Source organism: Myxocyprinus asiaticus, chromosome 15, assembly GCF_019703515.2.
Source record: "Myxocyprinus asiaticus isolate MX2 ecotype Aquarium Trade chromosome 15, UBuf_Myxa_2, whole genome shotgun sequence".
Classification (NCBI taxonomy): Eukaryota; Metazoa; Chordata; class Actinopteri; order Cypriniformes; family Catostomidae; genus Myxocyprinus; species Myxocyprinus asiaticus.
In genome coordinates, this window is record NC_059358.1 from 28,305,138 (window position 1) to 28,313,778 (window position 8,641).

General features: G+C 40.2%; 1 protein-coding gene across 1 annotated transcript in view; it reads right to left on the reverse strand.

The window, feature by feature from the left end:
- Positions 1-3,134, reverse strand: part of LOC127453426 (ephrin type-B receptor 5-like) — a 71,551-nt gene extending 68,417 nt beyond the window's left edge. Inside the window, exon 1 of the mRNA XM_051719744.1 lies at positions 2,677-3,134. The gene's annotated coding sequence lies outside the window, so the exon portion shown is untranslated. The remainder of the gene's footprint in view (positions 1-2,676) is intronic.
- Positions 3,135-8,641: the final 5,507 nt, after the last annotated feature.

Sequence of the window (8,641 nt, forward strand, 5' to 3'; positions counted from 1 at the left end):
GTCCTTGATTCCAGATGTCAGGAAAGTAATCTACACTCAGAATCACATTGAATAATTTTAGAATGGCTGATTGGAATTTAGTGATGCTATATTTTAACATTTCATTCAATATCCCATCAGGTCCAGATGGTGTGTTTTTGTTTTTTTTTTTTTTTGGGGGGGGGGGGGGGGGGGTAATTTAGTCTAAGTTCCTTTTCAGTAATAGGAAGGTCTAATGGGTTTTGATAATCTTTGACTGCCAATTCTAGTACATCCAATTGTTTAGTTATCTGATTTTGCTTAAAATTTGTGCCCGTTTCTACTTTATTAAATAATGCTTTGAAACGTGTTTCCCATATTTCTCCGTTTTGGATTGCCATTTCTTCCTAGTTAGTTTTTTTTTTTTTTTTTTTTTTTTCAGGTTGTTCCAGTTGTCCCAAAATTGGTTTGTATTGACTGACTTGTATTGCTTTTGTGTGTATTGTGCTTTTTTTGGTGTATGTTTGTATTTGTTTTAATGTTTCACTGTAAAGAAGGCAAATCTCTGTATTATTTGGATCTGTGTTTTTGATTAGAGAACATGAGTTTTTTACGAATTTCCTGACAATCTTTATTTTTTATCCCCTTTTCTCCCAAAATTTGTAATGCCCAATTCCCACTACTTAGTAGGTCCTCGTGGTGGCACAGTCACTCACCTCAATCTGAGTGGTGGAAGAAAAGTCTCAGTTGCCTCCGCTTCTTAGACTGTCAATCCACGCATCTAATCACGTGGCTCACTGCGCATGACACCTGAGACTCGCAGAATGTGGAGGCTCATGCTACTCTCCACGCACAACTTGCCACACGCCCCGTTGAGAGCGAGAGCCACTTAATCACGACCACGAGGAGGTTACTCCATGTGACTCTACCCTCCCTAGCAACCGAGCCAATTTGGTTGCTTAGGAGACCTGGCTGGAGTCACTCAGCACACCCTGGATTCAAACTCGCGACTCTAGGCCCCCCCCTATTTCCTGACAATCTTGATCGAACCAATTTTTTTCATTTTTGGATGCATAATTTTGTCCAGTTTTTGTTTTCAATTTTGACTTTTTTTATTTTTATTTTATTTTATTTATTTGTTTATTTATATCATTTACAGTCAAATTAACACCTTTAGTGTGAGCATAAGTGGTATCCAGAATCTTATCAAAGAGCAGTACTATTGTTTGGCTGCTTATTGCTTTCTGGTACACCTCTGTGCTGTTTTCAGCCCATCTGTATGGTTTTCTGATATTGTACAGCTTAATGGGCTGTGTGTTATTAGTGTTAGTCCTTGCCCTTATGAGACTGTGACAAGGAGGAGGGCCGGGCCGTGACTATGCACGCCCGGCCCCCAATCGGGTTAATCAGCCAAGGAGAGGGATAAGTGTAACGAGATGCGGCAGCTACAGGCAGCTGCCCTGTATGCATCTGTTTGTTTTGTCTTTGTTTTAATGTCTCATTAAACATTACTTTGATGCTTCATCTGGGTCACGGCACCAATGTAACGGGGTCCCCTCTGTAGGGCTTTACTGGTTGTTTAGATCAGTGTTACTATCAGAAATAATTAATAATTATTTCTGTAGTTATTAATTAATATTTAAATTAATTAATTGGATCTAACTCATTAGTTCATTAAAACCTCATATGGGACTCCAGTAAATGTAGTGTTCTATGTTTAGGAGCAAGTTTGGTTATTAGCAATAATTAATAATTATCAAAGAGAATTATTAATTATTAAAATCAATAGAACATTGATGAGAATCAATGTTAGCTTTTTAAAATCCTTTAAATCAACAATTATCAAAGATAATCGTTAATTGTTAACATCGATGAAACATTAATTAAAATGAACACTAGCTTACTGATCATTCAAATTCAATCATCAAAGATAATTATCAATTATCAAAAATCAATAGAATATTAATAAGGATTAACATTGACGGGGCACCACCCTGAAATCAGGGACTAATAACCAGATAGTATAACAGTCTCAATATTAGATTGTTTTCTTAGGAAAATCGACATCCAAAGAATATCAATTTTCGGGAAAAAACAATGAATGAAGGCTTGAATCCGAGCACTGACATCCCGTCAGCATGACACAGGCATATGCAAAACAAACCAAAACACTTCTCTTTGTAATATAAACAAAAGTTTATTTATGCAGTAATATCAATTAATAATTAATACAATGCAGTCAATAAACTTCTGACTTACAACTACAAACTAAACAGTGATATGATTAGATATGGAAATCAAAATAATCCTATAACACATAAGGTGCGTGTGTGTGACAGTGTGTGTGTGATTAGTAAGAGAGAGAGAGAGAGAGAGAGATGATTAAGTGACAGCCCTAAAGCCGATTTCGCGATAGCGGGAGAGAAAGCAGCTGTGCTCATCACTCAGAGACGCGGTTTTACGAGCGGGGCTCGTAAAAGTCCTGCATTATTTGACTCTTTAATGGATGAACTCAGTTTCTGTTTCACCCGCGATGGCAAAATTGCACAATCCAATTTGGTTGGACCACAATACAGCAAAACAAATTCGTGATAATTAATACCCTGAGTATTAATAATGAGCAGACATGGTGGTCTGTAAACTGTATAAGCAAAAACCTTGAAACACAAGACTAACACGCTATAATATTCTATCTCTGCCCAGACGTAAACCTCTTACTTGAATCACATGAGGACACAGGTAGAATGTGTTTTCCTCCGTCTTTTAACTTTGACCCAGTTCCTTGAGGCTCGGGTGATGACGGGAAGCCGTTTCCTCGCTCTGTCGGCGGGCGGTACGGCTGTTGATTCTCGGTGGGCTGGTGGAGAACTCAGAAATGTCGACTTGATTGAAGATGGAAGAGAAATCTTTAATCTCTTCACTTCTGTAGGCAAACGGATGAAGATGCGAATTGCTCGGCGGTCTTCTTCGTATCCGTTAGAGTGTTTGGTTGAACACAGAGTAATCTCAACTCGTCCAGCGAGATGGAGATTGTATGGCTACAGTTTCAAGTCGGACATTACTTCCTTGTGCCACGTGGTTGCACCGGAGAGCAGCAAAAAAAAAAGCTACGTCTATATTCGGTGAACAAAGTCGCTGGAAGTGAATTCTGGAAGCATTTCAGAATTATTTCAACTCCTGATGATGTCATGTTTGAGGGACGTTCTGTTGTGTGCCTCATCCAATAGGAGTTGAGAATTCGATCCTTTAGTGAGCAAGGCTTCATGGATTTGTAGTTTTAGACTCCCTTTGTTTGATTTTGCCGCGATTTTTATAATTATAATTTAGGACATGGAATGTGTGGGGGCTGAGTTAGGTTTTACGACTTGTGTTAGGCCTGCCTTTGTCTTCTATCTGAATACATGAGGCCCAACACCTCGTATCCCTACCATTGACAATGTACAGACCCAGACTTCGACAGAGGATCTTTCCCATTCTTATTAACAATATGGTTATGGTTATTTCTGTGAAGATGAGAAATAGTTTATATAGGTCAATTTATTGTTAATATATTTACTCCCGTGTGACCCTAAAGTCAGACTGTTGTCCTGTTCTTGTGTTCTGGTCCCCACAAATAAGTACATTTCCTTGGGCCTAGAAATGGCATGTCTCTTTTTCTAATGAGTAAAACATGTCTTCACTGTAGTAGGGGGACTACGATTGTGGGATGTATATGACACACAGGAATGTGTTTCAAGTTTTAGAGTTTAAGCCAGATTTGGTGTCAATACATTTGTGGAATTTAGAGTGGTACCATATTATTTGTCCTCCTGAGTCTCTGCCTTGCCAAACTGTGCTGAGATTCTGTGATGGTAAAATTATTTCTTTATAATTAGGGGGAGAGTGGGTGGTGGTGTCTGCCTTGCTCCATGTCTCCTGTAGAATTATTATGTCCATGTCCTTAATGCTTTTGTGGAATTCTGTGTTTAAACTCTTCAGCCCAAAGACTGTTGATTTTATTCCTTGTATATTTTCCCACAGAAATTGACAGGGTCATTCTTAGAGTTCAAGAAAAAGAGAAAACTTTTCTAATATATTATATTGTGGATTTAATATAAAATGTTTTAGTAATATAATAATTGAGTCTGTAATATATATTAATAGACTAGAGTGTTATTGAATATGACTATTTTGACATTCTTGTGCAAAAGTGACATTTGTTGGATGCGCTTTTTTTTTTTCATGTCAGCTGCGCACTGATGTAGTCCAGCAGCTGTCTGATCTCACCCATCTCCAGAGTCTTTCCCTGTCCTTTAAGGGCCTGGGCATAGCTTCGGGTCTGTGGAGGTGGTGTTAAGCAGGGGGTGTTGTCAGCAGGTGGTGGGTGAGCTGGGTTGGTTACTGGGGGCCATGGACCCTTAGTCTTCTCTGACTAGGGTGATGTCTCTGGTGGGGGTCTTTGGTACTGAACTGCTGCAGATACGTGTCTCTGGTGTACTGGTGCAGTCTGGGGTTTCTTGTGGTGTCCTGATGTAGGTGGGGGTCTGTGATGTTGTGCTGGTGCATGAGGTGCTCTTAAGAAGAGTTCTGTATGGGGTGGGACACCCCAGTGATGGCCAGGAATTCTCCATGGTGAACCAGTGGGTTTCTGCTGGGTGTGTGGTTGAGGTGTGTTTGGTGGATTGGCAGGTGTCCAGTTTTGAGGGGTGTTGAGGTGGTCTGTCTTCATGCTATGTCTTTCAATGTTTTTGCAAACATGTTTTCTTTGTCCTTTTTTATGTGCACATGGTCAGAGGTCTCTGGTTGTGATGGTGGGGTGATGAGCCAGGTGCACATTGGGAAGGAGAGCACATCCTCTGGAGATATCAGCATTGACTCTTCAGATGGTGTCTGGGTGAAAGTCTCTGCGGGGTAGAAGAGTGGAGATGATCTTTCGTGTTAGGGCAGATATCTGTAGCCTTTTCTGCTACTTTGCTGACCAGCCACCCAACTCTCTCCTGCTCATTTCTCAAGTCGTTGATGCCTGTGTGAAAGATGATGTGTGAGGGTGTGCCAAAGCTGGGGTCAGAGTACTTAGAGCGGCACCTGTTTTTGAGTTTTGATGTTTTACAGCCCAGAAACAGCCTTTCTCCATGCAGGAACTTCCCTTTTGAGGTCTGTGAGGATGGCAATATCAGCCTCTGTGTTTTGTGGATGTGGTCTATCAGCCTCTGTGTTTTGTGGATGTGGTCTGTCTGTCTCTCTCTCTCTCTCTCTCTCTCTCTCTCTCTCTCTCACACATTCTTTCCAGGATGGACAGTCTTAGGAAACTGCTATACTGCTACAGACATGGTTCTATGATGAGTTTTACAGTTCTCTTTTTAAAAACGATGCACCCTGCTGGACACAAAGTGAAATCAACAGAAGACAACAGTACCTGATGGACAGTCCTGTTGTGTGTGAAGACACAGCACAATTTCAGTGCTGATTGTGCCTGCTTAAACTAGATTGCAGATGGTTAGCAAATAAGACGGTGCTTTTTGCGATGAAATAGCACGTGCTAAAGCGGCATAACCATTTAGTAAATTTGCCCTTGTAGCGCTACTAAGAATTCCTTTTAATTTGAGCAGTCCGACACAGCAAAATTGACTCAACAAATGGCATGAGTTGGGGACAGGAATATCTGTTTGTTCCATTAACAGAAGGTTGATGAGAAGGCTGTTTGAAAATGTTTATTTTCGCAATTCCATTCGGCGGCATTAGTGACGCAGAAAATACACACTTAAAGCTGTCTATTTAATGCGTTAATTCAGTGTGATTAATAATGATTATGACAAAAACTTTATGATTAACTATATTTAGTGCAATCGATTATTAAAAATAATGCATTAAAACAGAGTGAGATGCTCAAAGTGAATGCAAAAACATGTCCTGTGAAAACAGATTGACTAACTCAATAGCGAAATGGAGCGCTGTGGACTATAGGAGCAGTATGAATGTAATAAATATAAATAATGTACTGTATTTTGGGGCCTGGGTAGCTCAGTGAGCAAAGATGCTGACTACCACCCCTGGAGTTCGTGAGTTCGAATCCCAGTGCATGCTGAGTGACTCCAGCCAGGTCTCCTAAGCAACCAAATTAGCCCGGTTGCCAGGGAGGGTAGAGTCACATGGGGTAACCTCCTTGTGGTCACTATAATGTGGTCCTTGCTCTTAGTGGGGCATGTGGTGAGTTGTGCATGGATGGCGTGAAGCCTCCACGCCCTATGTCTCCGCAGTAACGCGCTCGACAAGCCACGTGATAAGATGCGCGGGTTGACTGTCTCGGACGCGGAGGCAACTGAGATTCGTCCACTGCCACCCCGGATTGAGGTGAGTCACTAAGTCACCACGAGAACTTTGAGTGCATTGGGAATTGGGCATTCCAAATTGGGGAGGAAAAATTGGAGAAAATAAAAAAATAAAATGTTCTGTATTTGACTCCAGCCAGGTCTCCTATGAAACCAAATTGGCCCGGTTGCTAGGGAGGGTAGAGTCACATGGGGTAACCTCCTCGTGGTCACAATTAGGGGTTCTCGCTCTCAATGGGACATGTGGTAAGTTGCACGTGGATCGCGGAGAGTAGCATGAGCCTCCAAATGCTGCGAGTCTCTACAGCGTCGTGCACAGCGAGCCACGTGATAAGATGTGTGGATTTTCTGCTAAATTTTGCGATCGGAAAAGCATTCAACTGTGATCATTTTCAGAAAGATAGGTGGCGCTAGAGCGTTATTTATGGTGAGCATTTAGATGTCAATCAAATTTGATTTCATTTATTTCATTTGTCTTACTCCCATTTTATTTTATTTTATTTTTTTTTATCTGTCTTTTGAGACTTCATTCATTTACTCTAGTTCATTTGTTTTATTGTTCCATTGTTTAAAACTTTAACATTACTAGTCTGTAAACTTAGCTGATAGCCTATCATTACTTTGCACTCTTTCTGTTTTAAGCCATATTAATTGAAGTATCAAATATTTTATCTGCATTCAGGGACAATTCTCATTCATCAGTAAGACCAGCAGCACCATAGTAGATCCTGGTAATGTTAGCTAGCTAAAGCAGTCACAAGTGCAGACCCCAGTACTGTAGAGCCAGCAAGTGCCATGCCAACTGTCCCTGCAGGTAGCCATAAGTCCTTTTCCTTTTATTTATTGAAAATTGGCACCTTATATAGCGTTGACCTATTGTCAGTATGAAAAATAATAGATACTAATGTTCCTTAGAATTAACTCACTGAATGTTGTTTGTTTACTAAGAAACTGCTCTTTGAGAGAGGCTTAAAGTCTTAAGTGTCCATTTTAATCTATTACGCCATGAAAGATTGTACCACTTTGCACTGTCAGAATGTTGTAATAATCCTGCTGGATCTGTGCTGGTACCCCTAGGTTTTTTTTATTTGCTGCACTCCCTGCTCTGTCCATGCATGGCTGCATGGATGGGCGGAGAGTTTGCTCAGAACATAACCATACTGCCAACACCAACATATTGCTTGAATGAATGCTTTATTACTTATAGACAATTAAAGCATTCAAGTCAAGCATTCATTTGACGGGAGTGGTCTTGACTGAATTGGGAGTTACGGACACACAACGGGGGCCCCCAAACAAAGTTTTGCTTAAGGCCCCCAAAAGGCTAGGACCGGCACTGTTTAGGAGTATGTTCAATGATTTTGTTTTTGAATTGTCTGAATATATATATATATATAATCAGATGATTGCAACACGCTCCAAAAAAATTTAGATAGGGGCAGTTTAAGACTAATAACAATTTGATGAGTTAAAATAAGGCGATGTGAAACAGATGTTAAACAGGTGAGGCAATTGTGTCATAATACTGTATAAGAAGCCTCCAAAAACAGCCTAGTCCTTCAAGAGCAAGGATCGTTCAAGACTTGTCAATTTGCCAACAGATGCTCCAGCAAATAATCCAGCACTTTGAGAACAATGTTTCCCAAAGACAAATTGGAATGATTTTGGGCATTTCACCCTCTACAGTACACAATATATTTAAAAGATTCAAGGAATCTGGTCAAATCTCGGTACGTAAAGGGCAAGATGAAAACCACTTCTGAATGCGCGTGATCTCTGATCCCTCAGACGTCACTGTCTTAAAAACGTCATTCATCTGTAATGGATATCATGAATATGGGCTTGGGATAACTTTAGTAAACCTCTGTTAGTTAACACCACCCCTCCGCTGCATCCACAGATGCAAGTTAAGACTTTACTATGCAAAGCAGAAGCCCTACATCAACACGGTCCAGAAGCGCTGCCGACTTCTCTGGCCTCTGTCTCATCTTAGATGGAAAGTAGAACAGTGGAACTGTGCTTTTTGGTCCGAGTCCACATTTCAAAAAGTTAAAAAAAAAAAAAAAAAAAAAAAGCCCTATCACATTCAAGCTTTTTAATCATCTGTGGTTAAATCAGACACTATTATTAGATTACATTATGAAAACCATCCTATGATTGTGGATTACATGTACAGCAATACCTGAAACAATATATATATATATTTTTTTCTGGATGAAACAGTCTCAGGAACAGGCAAACAGTCACAAACACGTGTCAAATCAAATTGTGTAATGAGTATGTGTTTGTATTTTACAGTATCATTTGATCTCAATCCATTACACAAATTAAATATGAGCTCATGGCATTTGTACATACAGTATACTGATATTTTT